Source organism: Mesocricetus auratus, unplaced genomic scaffold, assembly GCF_017639785.1.
Source record: "Mesocricetus auratus isolate SY011 unplaced genomic scaffold, BCM_Maur_2.0 Super-Scaffold_100007, whole genome shotgun sequence".
NCBI lineage: Eukaryota > Metazoa > Chordata > Mammalia > Rodentia > Cricetidae > Mesocricetus > Mesocricetus auratus.
This window is the reverse complement of record NW_024429191.1, coordinates 93,440,716-93,455,750: the sequence shown is the minus strand read 5'-3', so window position 1 is coordinate 93,455,750 and position 15,035 is coordinate 93,440,716.

Here is a 15,035-nt window from a genome sequence, read left to right as displayed (position 1 = left end):
AGATGATCTCAGCAGCTTCCCCTGGCCCTGTTTCAGAACTGTGGTCACCAAGGGATCACCCGCCTGCGTGCCAAGGGTTCAACTTGGTTTTTCCTTTTTTCCTTCCTTGCTTTCTTTCCCTTTTCTTTCTTTCTTTTTTTTTTTTCTTTTTGGTTTTTCGAGACAGGGTTTCTCTGTGGCTTTGGAGGCTGTCCTGGAACTCGCTCTTGTAGACCAGGCTGGTCTCGAACTCACAGAGATCCGCCTGCCTCTGCCTCCTGAGTGCTGGGATTAAAAGCATTTGCCGCCACCGCCCGGCTAAAAACTTTATTAGTTTTTACATTGATTTTTTTTTTGTTTTAAGACAAGGTCTCCGGTAGCCCAGGATAACCTTCTGCCCTTACATCCTTCTGATAGAACCACACGCACACTCTCACCCCATGACCCACGGCTGACCCTTGCTTTAGTGCATGTGGGGTCTACATGGCATGTGTGTATGGGCAGATATGCCCAGGGAGGCAATGTGTGTGGAGGCCAGAGGTTGGCACCTTATTTTGTGAGACTGATCCTAGAGTTCACTATTTTGGCTAAACTGGCTGGCCAGTGGGTCCTCAGAACTGGCCTTCATCTTCCCGGCACCAGCCACCACACCGGCTTTTTTGTTGTGGGCTCTGAGCTCAGGTCCTCGTGTTTGCAAAGCAAGTGCTCTACCCTTGAGCCAGCTCTCCACCCCCTTTGCTTTGAGGCAAGGTGTAATGTAGGCCAGGCTGGCCTCAAGCTCACTATGTAGCCAAGGATAACTTAGAATTTCATACCTTCCTGTCTCCACCTCCAAAATGCCAGGTTCAGCTGTGCACCACCAGAACTAACTGGAATTTTGTGGATGTTGTTGACAAGGTTTCTCTGTGTGGTTTTGAGTCTCTCCTGTTCTGTAGACCAGGCTGGCCTCAAACTCACAGAGATCCTCCTGCCTCTGCCTCCCCAGTGCTGGGATTAAAGGCGTGTGCACCACCAACACCCAGTTCTGAATTTTTTTTTAAAGATTTATTTATTCTGAATACAACATCCTGCCTCCATGTCTGTCTGCAAGCCAGAAGAGGGCACCAGATCTCATTACAGATGGCTGTGAGTTACCATGTGGTTGCTGGGAATTGAACTCAGGACCTCTGGAAGAGCAGCCAGTGCTCTTAACCTCTGAGCATTCTCTCCAACGCCCCAACTGGAATTTTTATTTTATTTTATTTTTTGTTTTTATTTTTTGGTTTTTCGAGACAGGCTTTCTCTGTGGCTTTGGAGGCTGTCCTGAACTCACTCTGTAGACCAGGATGGTCTCGAACTCACAAAGATCCGCCTGCCTCTACCTCCCTAGTGCTGGGATTAAAGGTGTAAGCCACCACTGCCCGGTAGAATTTTTATTTTTATTGTATTTATTGGTTGATAAAGGGTTCCCACTCAACCATGTAGACCACACTGGCCTCAGACGCTTAGAAATCCGCTTGCCTCTGTCTCCAGAGTGTTGAGATTGAAGACGTGTGGCATCACACCTGGCTGGGATTTTGATCTTTACTCTCTCTTATTTCCAAACTTGTAGATTGGTTGGTTAGTAATATACGTTTAAAATAAAAAAATGATTTTAGAGCTTAGTGGTTAGTGGGCAAGCAGTTAACCACTGAGCTAAAAATATGTGTGTCTTAAATATACAAAAAAAATATGTAGAGCGTTCTCTAAAAGCCGAGGAGCCGACACAGTGTTACCTATCATTGACAAAAGCTAGTATTACCGGAGAGATGGGCCTCTGAGCACGCCTGGGCAGGTTACTGTGATAACCTTAAAGCAGGAAGACCTGCCCACCGTGGGTGGCACCATTCCCTAGCTGAGTCCTGGGAAGCGTAAGGGGGGGGCAGAAAAGCAGACATTCACCCGTTGCTCTCTGCTCCTTCCCCATCTCAACTCCTGCTACTACAACTTCTCCCGATGGTGGACTGTAACTGAACTGTGAGCTGTAAACCCTTTCCTCCTTCAGTTGCTTTTGACAGGAAATTTTTATCACAGCAACAGGAATGGAGAGCGAGACAAGATGGGAAGTGTATACTCTGTCTCTTTTTGTCTTCTACTCAAAACTCATCAGCAAGGTCCTTGGCCCTCTGCATCTGGATACAAAGTCCTCTGCAGAGATGTAGGCACTCCGGAGGACACCTTCCCATCTGCCTTGTCCCCTGGCTTCACAGCCTGAGAGTTCCAGAGGGGCAGATAATTCTGGTGCGCAGCTACAAAGACAAATCATCTTCCTGAGGTAGCATGGCTAGAAAATCCCCACGCCAGAGCTTGCCATCTTCAAACAAGCACAAAGCATTTTGGGTTGAGTTCCTATTGTACTGGGGTCCCAGATCGAGAACTAGGTTGTAAATCGGGCATGGTGCTACATCCTTTAATCCCAGCACTAGGGAGGCAGAGGCAGGCGCATCCAGGGCTGCACAGGGAAATGCTGTCTCAAAACACACACACACACACACACACACACACACACACACACACACAGAGACAGAAACAGAGAGAGAGAGAGAAGAGAGAGAGACAGGGAGGGAAGGAAGAGAGGGAGGAAGGGAGGGAGGGAGGAAGGGAGGGAGGGAGGGAGGGAGGGAGGGAGGGAGGGAGGGAGGGAGGGAGGGAGGGAGTTAGGCTCTAGAACAAGAGGACACGTCATCATAACTGCCAAGGAGGATGAGCACGAGATCGGCTGTCTCCTTTGGCGCTTGGCAGGCATCAGTGTCATTCTTACAGGAGGACATGCTGAGCCCTCACAAGTAAATCTGCCATCTGTCCCTCTTGAAGCTTGCAGAGGCACGGGACTTGGGGAAAATGGAGCAGAAGCCAGGAGCCCTGGTGAAGCTAGGCATGGTCTCCCTTTTAGGACCCTGTCAGGCGTGCCCCTGGGTGTGTGACGAGCAGGAGTCAAAGCTCCAGCCTACACTGGGACTGAGGACACAGCTCCAGGTGACAACTGGGGTGACAGCATGTGCCAGCTTGAGGACCCGAGTTTGAACTCCTTGGGGGTCTACACATAAAAAAACCCGACAGATCTGTGCGCCTGTCACCCCAGTGTTGGGGTGCAGACAAGGGCGGGTCCGGGAGCTGCCAGCCCAGCCCTCCGGGTTCAGCTAGAGAGCCTGTTCCGAGGGGATGAGGGGAGAACGTAGAGCAGCAGCCTGGTGTCCTCCCCTGGCCTCCGAGGGTCCATGCGTCTCTCACATACATGCCAACAATGAAAGAGGAAAGTCAGCGTGCAGTAACCAACGACTTGAGGAATCTTTTTTCTCTTTCATTTTGCTTTTCCCTTCCCTCCTGCCACAACCCCAGCTGCCATCGTTATGCCAAATCCCAGCCCCTCTGCCTTGGTTTTAAGACAGAATCTTGCCCAAGCTGGTCTAGAACTCTTCCCTCGGCCCACTGAGAGCCAAGGGTTTTTTTGGTTTTTTGAGACAGGGTTTCTCTGTATTGTTTTGGAGGCTGTCCTGGAACTCGCTCTGTAGACCAGGCTGGTCTCGAACTCACAGAGATCCGCCTGCCTCTGCCTCCCGAGTGCTGGGATTAAAGGCGTGTGCCACCAACGCCCCGCTCCCCCTTTTACTCTTATCCAGTCCTGTTTGATGTATCTGCTTGTCTCTGTACATGTGATTTAAATGTAACTTTATAAAGTCAAGCTACTGTTTAAAAATATAAGCTAACTCTATATACAACTTAAATTTGACTGTGATGTATCTTCAAATGATGGTAAACTTTTAAAATTATAAAGATCTGCTTCAAATTAACAATATTTATACCACAGATATATCTGCCATTATCATGTTTTAAAGTGAGGGATCTGGGAGTTAAAGGTTACCCTGGGCTATATAACAAGTTCCAATGCCAGCCTGTGCTCCACAGGGAGACCCCACCTCCATAGATAGATAGATGGATGGATAGATAGATAGATAGATAGATAGATAGATAGATAGATAGATAGATGGATAGATGGATAGATGGATAGATAGATATGTAGATAGATAGATAGATAGATAGATAGATAGATAGATAGATGGATGGATGGATGGATGGATGGATGGATGGATGGATGGATGGATAGATAGGTAATCAGAGATTGGAGTGCCTTCAGAATTACACACAGAGGCTGGAGTGGCAGAGTGGTCACAGCTACCTAGCATGCCAAATTAATGGTAAACCTCAAAACTATGCCCAGGTGCCGGCTCTAGGGAATTAACCTGACTGGGGCAGTGGGGGGGTGGGATGAAGAAATGACCGACATTGTAATAGGAAAGCTGTGGAGAGGGCGGGGTGGCTGGGAGCACGTGCTGCAGCCCATTGATTGGGGCGGAACACGCTGCAGCCCCGAGTGGGGTGGGAGTGAACTGGGCTGCAGCCCCGAATGGGGTGGGAGTGAACTGGGCTGCAGCCCCGAGTGGGGTGGGAGTGAACTGGGCTGCAGTCCTGAGTGGGGTGGGAACTCACAGTCCTCTGGTTTCTCCAGCTGCTTTCTCTCTCACTAGCGCAATGTAGAGGGCAGTGGCTCTGCTGCTTCCGGCAGCTCTCAGGAGAGCCTTTCCACCCCCAACCCCCTGCTCGCGGCACGCTCTCTCTCTCTCTCTCTCTCTCTCTCTCTCTCTCTCTCTCTCTCTCTCTCTCTCTCCTCTCTCTTTCTCTCTCTAGAGAGAGAACACACCCACAGTGGAGGGAGTTGTCAGACATACCCTGTAGCAAGAGTTATTTTAAAAAAAAAGAAAGCCGGGCAGTGGTGGCGCCTTTAATCCCAGCACTCGGGAGGCAGAGGCAGGCGGATCTCTGTGAGTTCGAGGCCAGGCTCGACCGACAGCCTCCAAAACAATACAGAGAAACCCTGTCTCGTAAAACCAAAAAGAAAAAAAGAAAAAGAAAAAAAAAAAAGAAAAAGGAAAAAGAAAAGAAAAGAAAGAAAGAAAAAAGAATTATTTGGAGGAACTTTACCTGGTCTAAAAAGTGGTGTCATGTAGCTCAGACTGGCTTTAAACTTGCTATGTAGCAGAAGATAACCTTGAACTTCTGGTCCTGCTGCGTCTGTGCCCCAAGGGCTGTCTCTACAGGAGTGTGCCACCATGCTTGGTTTATGCACTATTGGAGATGAAGCATAGGGTTCCCTACGTGGTGGGTAAGCATGCTGTCAATGAGCTACACCCTCAGGCCTCAATCATAAATTTGATGAATGTATTTACTGATTTACGTTTGGCTTTATGAGGCAAAATTTCACACCACAACCCAGGCTGGCCTCATACTGATGCAATCCTCCTGACTCAATCTCCCAAGCACTGGGATTAAGGGCACGAGACACCACATCTGGCTTTTGGTTTTTAGTTTGTTTTGTTTTGTTTTTATGTATTAACAGGGCTGGGGAGAGGGCTCAGCAGTCATGAGCACTGGCTGCTCTTCCAGAGGACCAGGGTTCTATTTCCTGCACCCACACGGCCACTCACAGCCATCTGTAACTCCAGTTCCAGGTAATCCAGCTCTGGGGCAATCTGACATCCTCTTCTGGCCTCTGTAAGCCACACACTCACACACACACACAGACACACACTCACACACACAATTAAAAAAAAAATAAAGTTGGCCATTGGTGGCACACGCCTTCAATCCCAGCACTCGGGAGGCAGAGGCAGGGGGATCTCTGTGAGTTTGAGGCCAGCCTGGTCTACAGAGAGAGCTCCAGGACAGCTACAGCTACACGGAGAAACCCTGTCTTGAAAAAAACGAAGAAACAAATCTTTAAAAACTATGGGAACTTTAGGAACTCAGCCTTGGGCTGGACTGTAGCTGGATGGGATGGCAGAGCTCCCGCCTAGAACGCCTCACGCTGGCTTCTGTCTCCACTGTCCTGCCCTTTATTCCTACTAATATACCTGCAGGAGGGGAAGGGGAGGTGGGGGCGCTTCTTCACTTGAGGAATCTCACCCAAAGGATCCGTCATCCAAATGCTAAGACGCCCACAGGGGAGTTCAGCTTGTGCCATCCCTTCAGGAAACTTCTCCCTGGAGAGGAGGCGGCAGGCCGTGTCCACCCAGATGGCAGCTGAGGTCGCTGCACCTGGCTTCTGAGGTAGGCAGCACATGAGAACCACCTGCGCTAGGCTCTGCCTTCTGAAACTGTGAACTGTCTGCTCCAAATTGTTTTCAAGGGTCACCAGCTTTGCCATTCCCTGGTGTGTGCTGAGGTCTTAAACTCACCGCTCTAGCACAGGGTCAATGCCCTCGGGGTCTTTCCGGCCCCAAAGCACTCTTCACTCCGCCTGAGCCACTCTGCAGGCCAGTGCAGATACGAGGACACAATGCAGCCTTCCTTCTCCCCAGTCCTTACAGGAGTGTCCTTAGCTCTCAGTCCCCAGACAGTGTCCTGACTCCCAGCAAGCCCAAATGTCGTGGGTTGAAGGGACTTGTCTGAGGTCTGATGCTTTTTCTGCCTAATTAATTAGCTTATGTTAATTAGACACAATGATGGATTTTATTTTAATATGTTCATGCAGGTATATGATATATTAGGGACATATTTACCCCCATTGTCTCCTTTCCTACCCCCACCCCCAGACAGGCTTTCTTTGTAAAATAGTCCTGTCTGTCCTGGAACTAGCTCTTGTAGGCCAGGCTGGCCTCAAACTCACAGAGATTGGCCCGCCTCTGCCTCCCGGGATCAAAGGCGTGCGCCTCCACTGGTTTCCCCATTCCCCTTTCTTGTCCCCTGTTTCCTATGGATCCCTTCCTCTTCTCAGCTGGTTCCCTTAGTTTCCTTTGTAACCAACCCCCACCTCATGTGCGTATGTCATACGTGTGCGTGTGTCACGTGTGTCATACACGTTTGTAAGTGTGTGTCATACATGCATGTCGTGTGTGTGTATAAGTGTGTGTTTGGGTACAACCCATAGAGAGCTTCTTGCAAAGGTCAGAGAGCAAGTTTCAGGGAGCCAGTTCTCTCCTCCAGCCATGCGAGTCCTGAGGATCGAATTCAGGTTGCCAGGCTTGGCAGCGAGCCCCTTCACCCACTAAGCCATCATGCTGGACCCTCACTAGCTTAAAAAAAATCTGTGTCCATTTCTTCTTCTTCTTCTTCTTCTTCTTCTTCTTCTTCTTCTTCTTCTTCTTCTTCTTCTTCTTCTTCTTCTTCTTCTTCTTCTTGTTTTTTTTGGTTTTTTTTTCGAGTTAGGGTTTCTCCGTATTGTCCTGGAACTCGATCTGTAGACCAGGCTGGCCTCAAACTCACAGAGATCCCCCTGCCTCTGCCTCCCGAGTGCTGGGATTAAAGGCACAAGATGACCCCACTGGGCTCTGGATAGTTAGCATTTTTAACAGTCCAATGAGGCATTTTTTTATTTCAGGGGTCCCTCAGTCTCAAGAGTATTGCTTTAACATTAGATTCTGTCACAGACAGAACCGCCAGGTACAGCACCAGAGGACCGGAAGCCTGTTTGCGGGGGGGGGGGGGGAGCAGACCGGAATGCAGCCTCTTCTCTAACTGGCACTCGGAACCCTCCGAAGTGCACTGTAAACTGTAACAGCCCTGGAAACCAACCGGGCACAGTCCAGAAATGACAAATGCTTTTGCAATCTCTCCCACTTCCTCCCAGACACCGGCACGGGAACACAGGCATGGTGACAAAGCTGGCTGCCACCCACACAGCAAGAAAAGGGGATGGTGCCCCACCCTACTCTAAGAAAACAGGGGGGGGAGCGGGGGGGGGCAGGGCTGCCACCCAGCGCCAAGGAAAGGGGCAGAGCCATGCTGATTCTGTCCTTTGTTTGTTTTTGGATTTGTTGAGACAGGGTTTCTCTGTGTAACAGCCCTAGTTGTCCTGGAACTTGCTCTGTAAACCAGGCTGGCCTCGGACTCACAGAGATCCATCTGCCTCTGCCTTCTGAGTTCTGGAATTAAGGGCGTGCGCCACTACCGCCCAGCTTTGTACTTCTTAACATCCTCTTGCTCCTGCTTAGACAGCGTCAGCCCCAGAAGCTCTCATCAATTAACAAAGCTAAATTACCCCCATTTCCCTGTTGAACAGTGATATGATTTGAAACAGGCTTTCTCTTAATGTCTAATTGGTATTTAATTACTAGGGGATCCTGCTTGCCCTTGTGTGTAAAATGAAACCTTATGTTCCCACCATGAAGACCTTACTCTGCTGGCTGGCTAACATGTCGGCCTTGGATTGCCCCGGTTTTTCGTTTTGTTTTGGTTGCTTGGCTTGGTTTTCCATGTCAGCACATTGTGTTTGTGACACGGTCAGATTTCATCCTGTGCCCATGTATGAGTGTGGCTGTGTGGGTGCGTGGCATGCATATACAAGTCCTCAGGTGCCTCATGATTTTTTGGGACAGCATCATTAGCCTGGAATTTCAAGTACCCAAGATAGCTTCGAGCTTCCAAGTCCCTGCATGTCCCCACCTCCCGTCTCCCCATCACCGGACTGCAGGTGTGTGCCGCTGCATGTAGCTTTTTCACTTGAGTTCTGGGTCCTCAAAATCTGGACCTCGCTCTTGTGAAGGACACACTTTACCAGGGTCTTATGCAGCCCAGGCTGCCCTTGAATTCACGGGGCAGTGGAGGGTGACCTTGAATTTCTTGTTCTGATCCTCCTGCCTCCAGAACTTGAGTTCCAGAATCACCGCACGCTAGGGAAGCACCCTAACCCCTGAGCTACATCACCTGTGTCAGATCAGTCACAGGAAGAGGAGGATGGGAAGGAGGGGGCAAGGGAGGTGGGTTTTGGAGTGTCCCGTGTGAGCTGGGAGTCAGTGCTGTTCTTAGTTTAGAACTTGAATCTAAACTGGGTGTTGGTGGCACACGTCTTTAGTCCCAGTGGTCAGGAGGCAGAGGCAGACAGATCTCTCCATTCGAGGCTAGCCTGGTCTAGTGAGACCCTGTCTCAAAAGGCAAAACACTAAACAGCTTGACCATGTATTTGTAACCGTAAGTGTTCTCTTTAAGTGTACTGGCCTAAAAGCAACATTGCTCATCTCTCCGTGGGCTGTGGGTTGACAGGTCACAGGTGGGCGCTCTTACTTGGAGGTGTCCTGTGGTGGCAATGTCAGTGGGCCGGAACACCTCATATGGCTCCCTGACACATTCGCAGTCCATTCTGACTGTTTGCAGGGAGTTCAGGCAGTGTGGTCCTTCCGTGCGACGCTGAGGCTGGGTGCCAAGGGTCCGAGTCAGGAGTGACGAGACCTCTCCTACCTCAGCCTCGGGTCCCAGAACCTCACTTTCTGCCACACCGCATTCGCCAGTGGAGGGACTAAAGTCATCAGCCTGAATTCTAAAGATAGAAAATGGGCTCTTCCACCCATCCGGAGCAGAGTGGGGGGGGGAGGTGAGGCAGGGGTTGATGGTGGCTGTCTTAGGGATTGTCCATCTCAGTAAGAACTGGGGCCACTGTAGGGAATTGGTTTGTAGGTTACAGATACATACAATCCTTCCAGTGTGTTTGCAAAGCTGTGGTGACCAGGGCCCAGCCCTCTTGGTCTTGGTGCTACAGCTGCGGTCTACTTCAAAGGAAAATATTTATCCATAGCCCTATCTCACTCTGGAGGCGACTGATTTCCCACTTAGCTGTTTTGTTTGAGGCAGGATCTCACTGTGTAGGTGGTTAATTTTTCTGTCTGCTTGATTCAAGCTAGGGTCATCTGGGAAGAGGGATTCTCAATTGGGATTTTCCTGTAGGTGAGTCTGTGGAGGGTCTGACCCACCGTGAGTGGTGCCACCCCCGGCCAGGTGGTCCTCAGTCCTGAGACTGACAGGAAATCACTAAGCAGCCTTCCTCTGTGTGCCTGCTCTGACTTCCTTCAGCGATGCTCTGTGATGAGGAAGAAGAAACCAAACCAACCCTCCCCTTCCCAAGCTGCTTTTGGGCATGGAGCAGGAAGCAAATCAGAACACCCAGCATAGGGGCTGGAGCGATGGCTCAGAGGTTAAGAGCACTGGCTGCTCTCCCAGAGGCCCTGAGTTCAGTTCCCAGCAACCACATGGTGGCTCCCATGGGATCTGATTCCCTCTTCTGGTGTAAAGGTGTGCACAGGTTAAGTACTCATAAGCACAAATAAATAAATAAATCTTTTAAAAAAGAGAGAGAACACCCAGCATACACTTCCCTCTAATCCATGCATATGTGTTCAAGTGTGCATGGGCGTGTGCCTGTGCCTGTGTGTGCCTGTGCGTGTGTGTGCGTGCGTGTGTGTAAGCAGAGGCCAGAGGACAGCACTGATCACCTTCCTCAGTTGCTCTCCATCTTAGCTTTGAGTCAGGGTCTCTCACTGAACCTGGGAACACTGGCTCAGTGAGTTCCCAGGATCCTCCTCTCTACCTCCCCGGAACTGGGAGTGTGGACACACAGCTCCATGCTGGCGTTCTGTCTGTCTGTCCACTGTGAGTCTCAGGACGGTCAAGTCAGGTCCTCACGCGTACTTGCCACGGCCCTCTCAATATTAGTAATGACATTTTTGGAGCTCTGGCTTGACTCTGTGCTTAGACACACACACACACACACACACACACACACACAGGTACACACACCCTGGTACACATACACACATCATACACGTGGGTACACACACAGCTGGTTTCTCGAAGGATACCGTCTTGGAGTACACATAGCGAACAGGCTTTCTTTCTTTCCAGTAACTCCCACCAGATGTGTTTACTCAGAACCCCTTTCCCAGCAGGCCTCGGGCTCCCTGAGTACCGAAGTCTGGGTCTACACTTTAGGCCTGTTTCAAGTTTCAGACTTGTCTCACACGCTCCCGCCCCCGCCTTTCCCCAGCATTGCCAGACCCAAAGGGTGTTGGGGGTGGGGAGGAGTCGGCAGCTGGCCCCCCACCCCACGCCCACCCTGTTTTGTGCTTTCCTTGTATGGGGTTGAGGCAGGAAGGAGAGAAGTGGAAAATGTACTTGGTCGGTTGGACGTTCCCTACGTGGGGTGCAATGAGGATTTTTGTTCACTGATGGAGCTCATTCCTGGGGCTGCCACGTGCTCAGTGGTGAGAACCTGACCCGGCAGAGTATTCGGCAACATCCTTGGCCTCCACATGGAGATGCTGTGAGCTGTCACCCTATGTGTGACCACCAAAACTATCTCCAGACTACTTCCAGTGTCCTGTACACTTGCAGGAACAAGTGTGGATCTCACAGATCTCTTAAGGAACTCTGGGGCTCCATATTCTTCCTGATTCTCAGAGGCTGCCTTGTGCCATGCTGCTGCGAGGGGTCCCCAATTCCCAATCCTGGAAGCTACTCTTTTTCTGTTCAATGCTAGACGCCAACCCTGGGACCTGTGGGCACAGCATCCACCCCCCAGGTGTAGGATTGTCCTGGTGCCATGTCCCTTGGCTGACCACTCACTATGCTGTCTCTGGGCACTTTGCAAACTTGCCCTAGCCCCGGGACAGATCAGCTCGTATCTGACCAAGTGGACAGCCAACTGGAGCTCAGGTCTTCCTTGTCCTTTCAATCCCTTCACAACGACTCCCTGTGTCCCTGAGTCTTTTAAACCCTTCACCTGCTTTCAGGAAGTACCAGCCAAATCCTCCTGAAGGAGGCCTCATTCCAGACACCTGCTCTCCTCCCCGAGACGCCTTGTGTAGGAGCACCAGCTCCTTCAGGTCAGGCCAGGTGTCCCATGTGAAGGACACCATCCTTCCCTGGGCTGCCCACGTTTCATACACAAAGTCACAAATTCCAGGGTCCTCACTGTGATTAGGGGTAGGGTCTTACAATTGACTTGTATTCTCTGCTAGCCACAGAACAAACACACACAGAAAGAAAGAAAGAAAGAAAGAAAGAAAGAAAGAAAGAAAGAAAGAAAGAGAGAGAGAGAGGGGGAGGGAGGGAGAGAGGGAGGGAGGGAGGGAGAGAGAGAGAGAGAGAGAGAGAGAGAGAGAGAGAGAGAGAGAGAGAGAGAGAGAGAGAGAGAGGAAAAAACTGGGGATGGAAAAATGGCTCTGACTGGCTAGTCTCTCAGAGGTCCTGAGTTCAGTTCCCAGCAACCATATGGTGGCTCACAATCATCTATAAGGAGATTTGGTGTCCTCTTCTGGCCTGGAGGGTTACATACAGACAGAACACTGTGTACATAATAAATAAATATATCTTTAAAAAAAGAAAACTAGAATGTGTTCTCTTTTTTTTTGGTGGGGGGGAGAAGCTATCCTGGAACTCACTCTGTAGACCAGGCTGGCCTCGAACTCACAGAGATCCACCTGCCTCTGCCTCCCAAGTGCTGGGATTAAATGTGTGCGCCACAAACACCCAGCATAGTGTGTGTGTGTGTGTTTTTTTACTAAATATTCACACTTTAATTTTAAGCTCCACTCAGTCTTTATTTTTGGTTTCCTGAGGCAAGATTGAACCATATAGACCAGGCTGACTTTGAACTCATAGATAGCCACCTGCCTCTGCCCCTGACCTTGCTTGTTAACCCTTGCACATCCTTTGAAGAATGTAACAAATGGCTGGGTGTAGCCACTGTGAAGACCCGAGGAGACACGCTCCTGTCTCCGGCTCTGTTGCACTTCTACAGGACTTTAATACACACGCCAGGGGGTGTGGTGGCACACGCCTTTAATCCCAGCACTTGGGAGGCAGAGCCAGGTGGATCTCTGTGAGTTCGACGCCAGCCTGGTCTACAGAGTGACTTCCAGGACAGCCAGAGCTGTTATACAGAGAAACCCTGTCTTGAACTGCCCCCTCCCAATACACACACAAAGAAAAAGAAAAAAAGAATTGAACACACCCAGTAACTCTGCTTTGCTATGGCTTCTATTAAAATTCTTGCCTGTAACATAGTCAAGGATCAGGCTTTTGCTGGAGGAATGAAGGTCTTTCTTCTTCTTCCTTTACCTCTTCCTCCTCCTCCTCCTCCTCTTCTTCTTCCTCTTCTTCCTTCTCCTCTTCTTCAAACACTGATCGGGAGGTCCACCAGCCTGCCATCTGTTTGCCTTCGTGTCTGTGTGAAGGTGTCAGATCCCCTGGAACTGGAGTTACAGACGGTTGTGAGCTGCCATGTGGGTGCTGGGAATTGAACCTGGGTCCTCCGGAAAAACAGCCTGTGCTCTTAACTTCTGAGCCATTTCCCCAGTCCCTGAACGAAGGTCTTAAGGGGGAAGGGACAACCTCAGGCTACTAGCTATCAGGCTCTGCCCCCCCTTCCACCACATACAGAAGGTCCAGAGATATCATTGATGTTAGTGCTGTTTGGTTCTAATGGCCATACTCCCGTATCTCCTTGAACCTGACCCACTTGGCACACTTGGGCAAAGAGTCTTGTGACTTCCTGTACTGCTTCCTTTATGCCTTATCTTTTATCACGGCTAATCTCCTGTATCTTTGCCTATCCACTGTGAGGGGCTTGGCCTCTCTCCTCCTTCTGTCTTATGCTCTGTCTTCCTTTCTGACTAGTGCTGCTACAAAGGCAGCCATATGTCATGGCAACGGCTTTTGTTTGAAGGGAGTGTCTGCCTGCGTGCACACAGGAGAAGACACTGGAGGGTTTCAACTGAACAAAGTCTTCAAGGATGTGCACGCGTTTAGAGCTTGGTGGAGCCACAGAAACCTCACATGCACGAGAGGCCTCTGTGTTCCCGAGGACCGCTGTCCTTGCCGATACTGGGAGGGTCACTCCTAGTGCGCTTGGCTCGGCTGCCTGGTGTTTGGCCCTCATCCCCAGCTGGGGTTTTGGTATCCTATGGAGAGAATCATCGTACAGATCCAAGTTAGTGTTATTTTTAGAAATAAGGCTCAGCAGACCTCAGCTTCCAGAGACCTATTCAGAGGATGAAACGGAGAAGGTGCCCTGCTTAAGTCCTAGTTGGAGTGAGGGAGAGTCGGGAAGCTTTGGGGCTGGGGCCAAGCTAGGACCTAGAGAGCTCGTGAAGTCCCAGGCTCCAGCCAAGCACTGCCGTGGAGTCCAGCCTGAAAGGGTCTCATTTGGTACACTTGTTACATTTCATCTTATCCTCCCAATAGTTCACCTCAGTGTCGTGACTCAACAGTCCTAATCACAGGCCTCTGCTTTGTCCCATCAGGTCCTTGGCTGGCACCTCAGACCACTTGGAATATGTCCATCCTTTGTCTTCCAGCCTTTTTTTTTTTCTTTCTTTTTTTGGTTATTAGAGACAGGGTTTCTCTGTGGCTTTGGAGGCTGTTCTGGAACTAGCTCTTGTAGACCAGGCTGGTTTCGAATTCACAGAGATCCACCTGCCTCTGCCTCACGAGTGCTGGGACTAAAGGTGTGCACTACCACCACCTGGCACATTGTTTGTTTTTCATGATTTATTTATTTTTATGTGCAGTCAGTGTTCTTAAGGTCTGAGCCATCTGCCCAGTCCCTATTTGTTTTTTAGTTCTCTTTACAAAACCAGGCTGAGGGTTGGAGGGGTGGCTCAGTGAGTGCTTGCTGGGTAAGCATGAGGGCCTGAGATCTATCCCCAGAGCCCACATGAAGATCTGGGTGTGGTAGCATATGGTTGTAATCCCAGTACCAGGGAAACAGAGGTAAGGGGACCCCTGGGCTCACTAGCCAGCCAGTCCAACCAACTCAGCAAGTCCAAGGTCAACTGGAGACCCTGTCTCAAGACACAAAATGGCTGGAGAGATGACTCAGTGCCTCAGAGCATTGGCCGCCCTTCCAGAGGACCCAGGTTCAAGTCCCAGCACCTACACGGCAGCTCACAACCATCTTAACTCCAGTTCCAGGGGATTCGATACCGTCTTTTGGGCAATGTGGGCACCAGGCGTGAATGTGGTGCAGACATCCATGCAGGCACACCTACACACACACACACACACACACACACACACACACACACACACAGAAAACAAAGTGGATGACATCTGAGGGACCACACCCAAGGCTGGCCTTGGTCTCCACACACATGCATATCACACATGCATATCACACATGCATATGCATGCAGCTGCGCACAACACCTGCAGATCTCGTAGTGCAAGCCTATGACCTGTGATCTTAGTTACTCAGGAAACTGAGGCAGGAG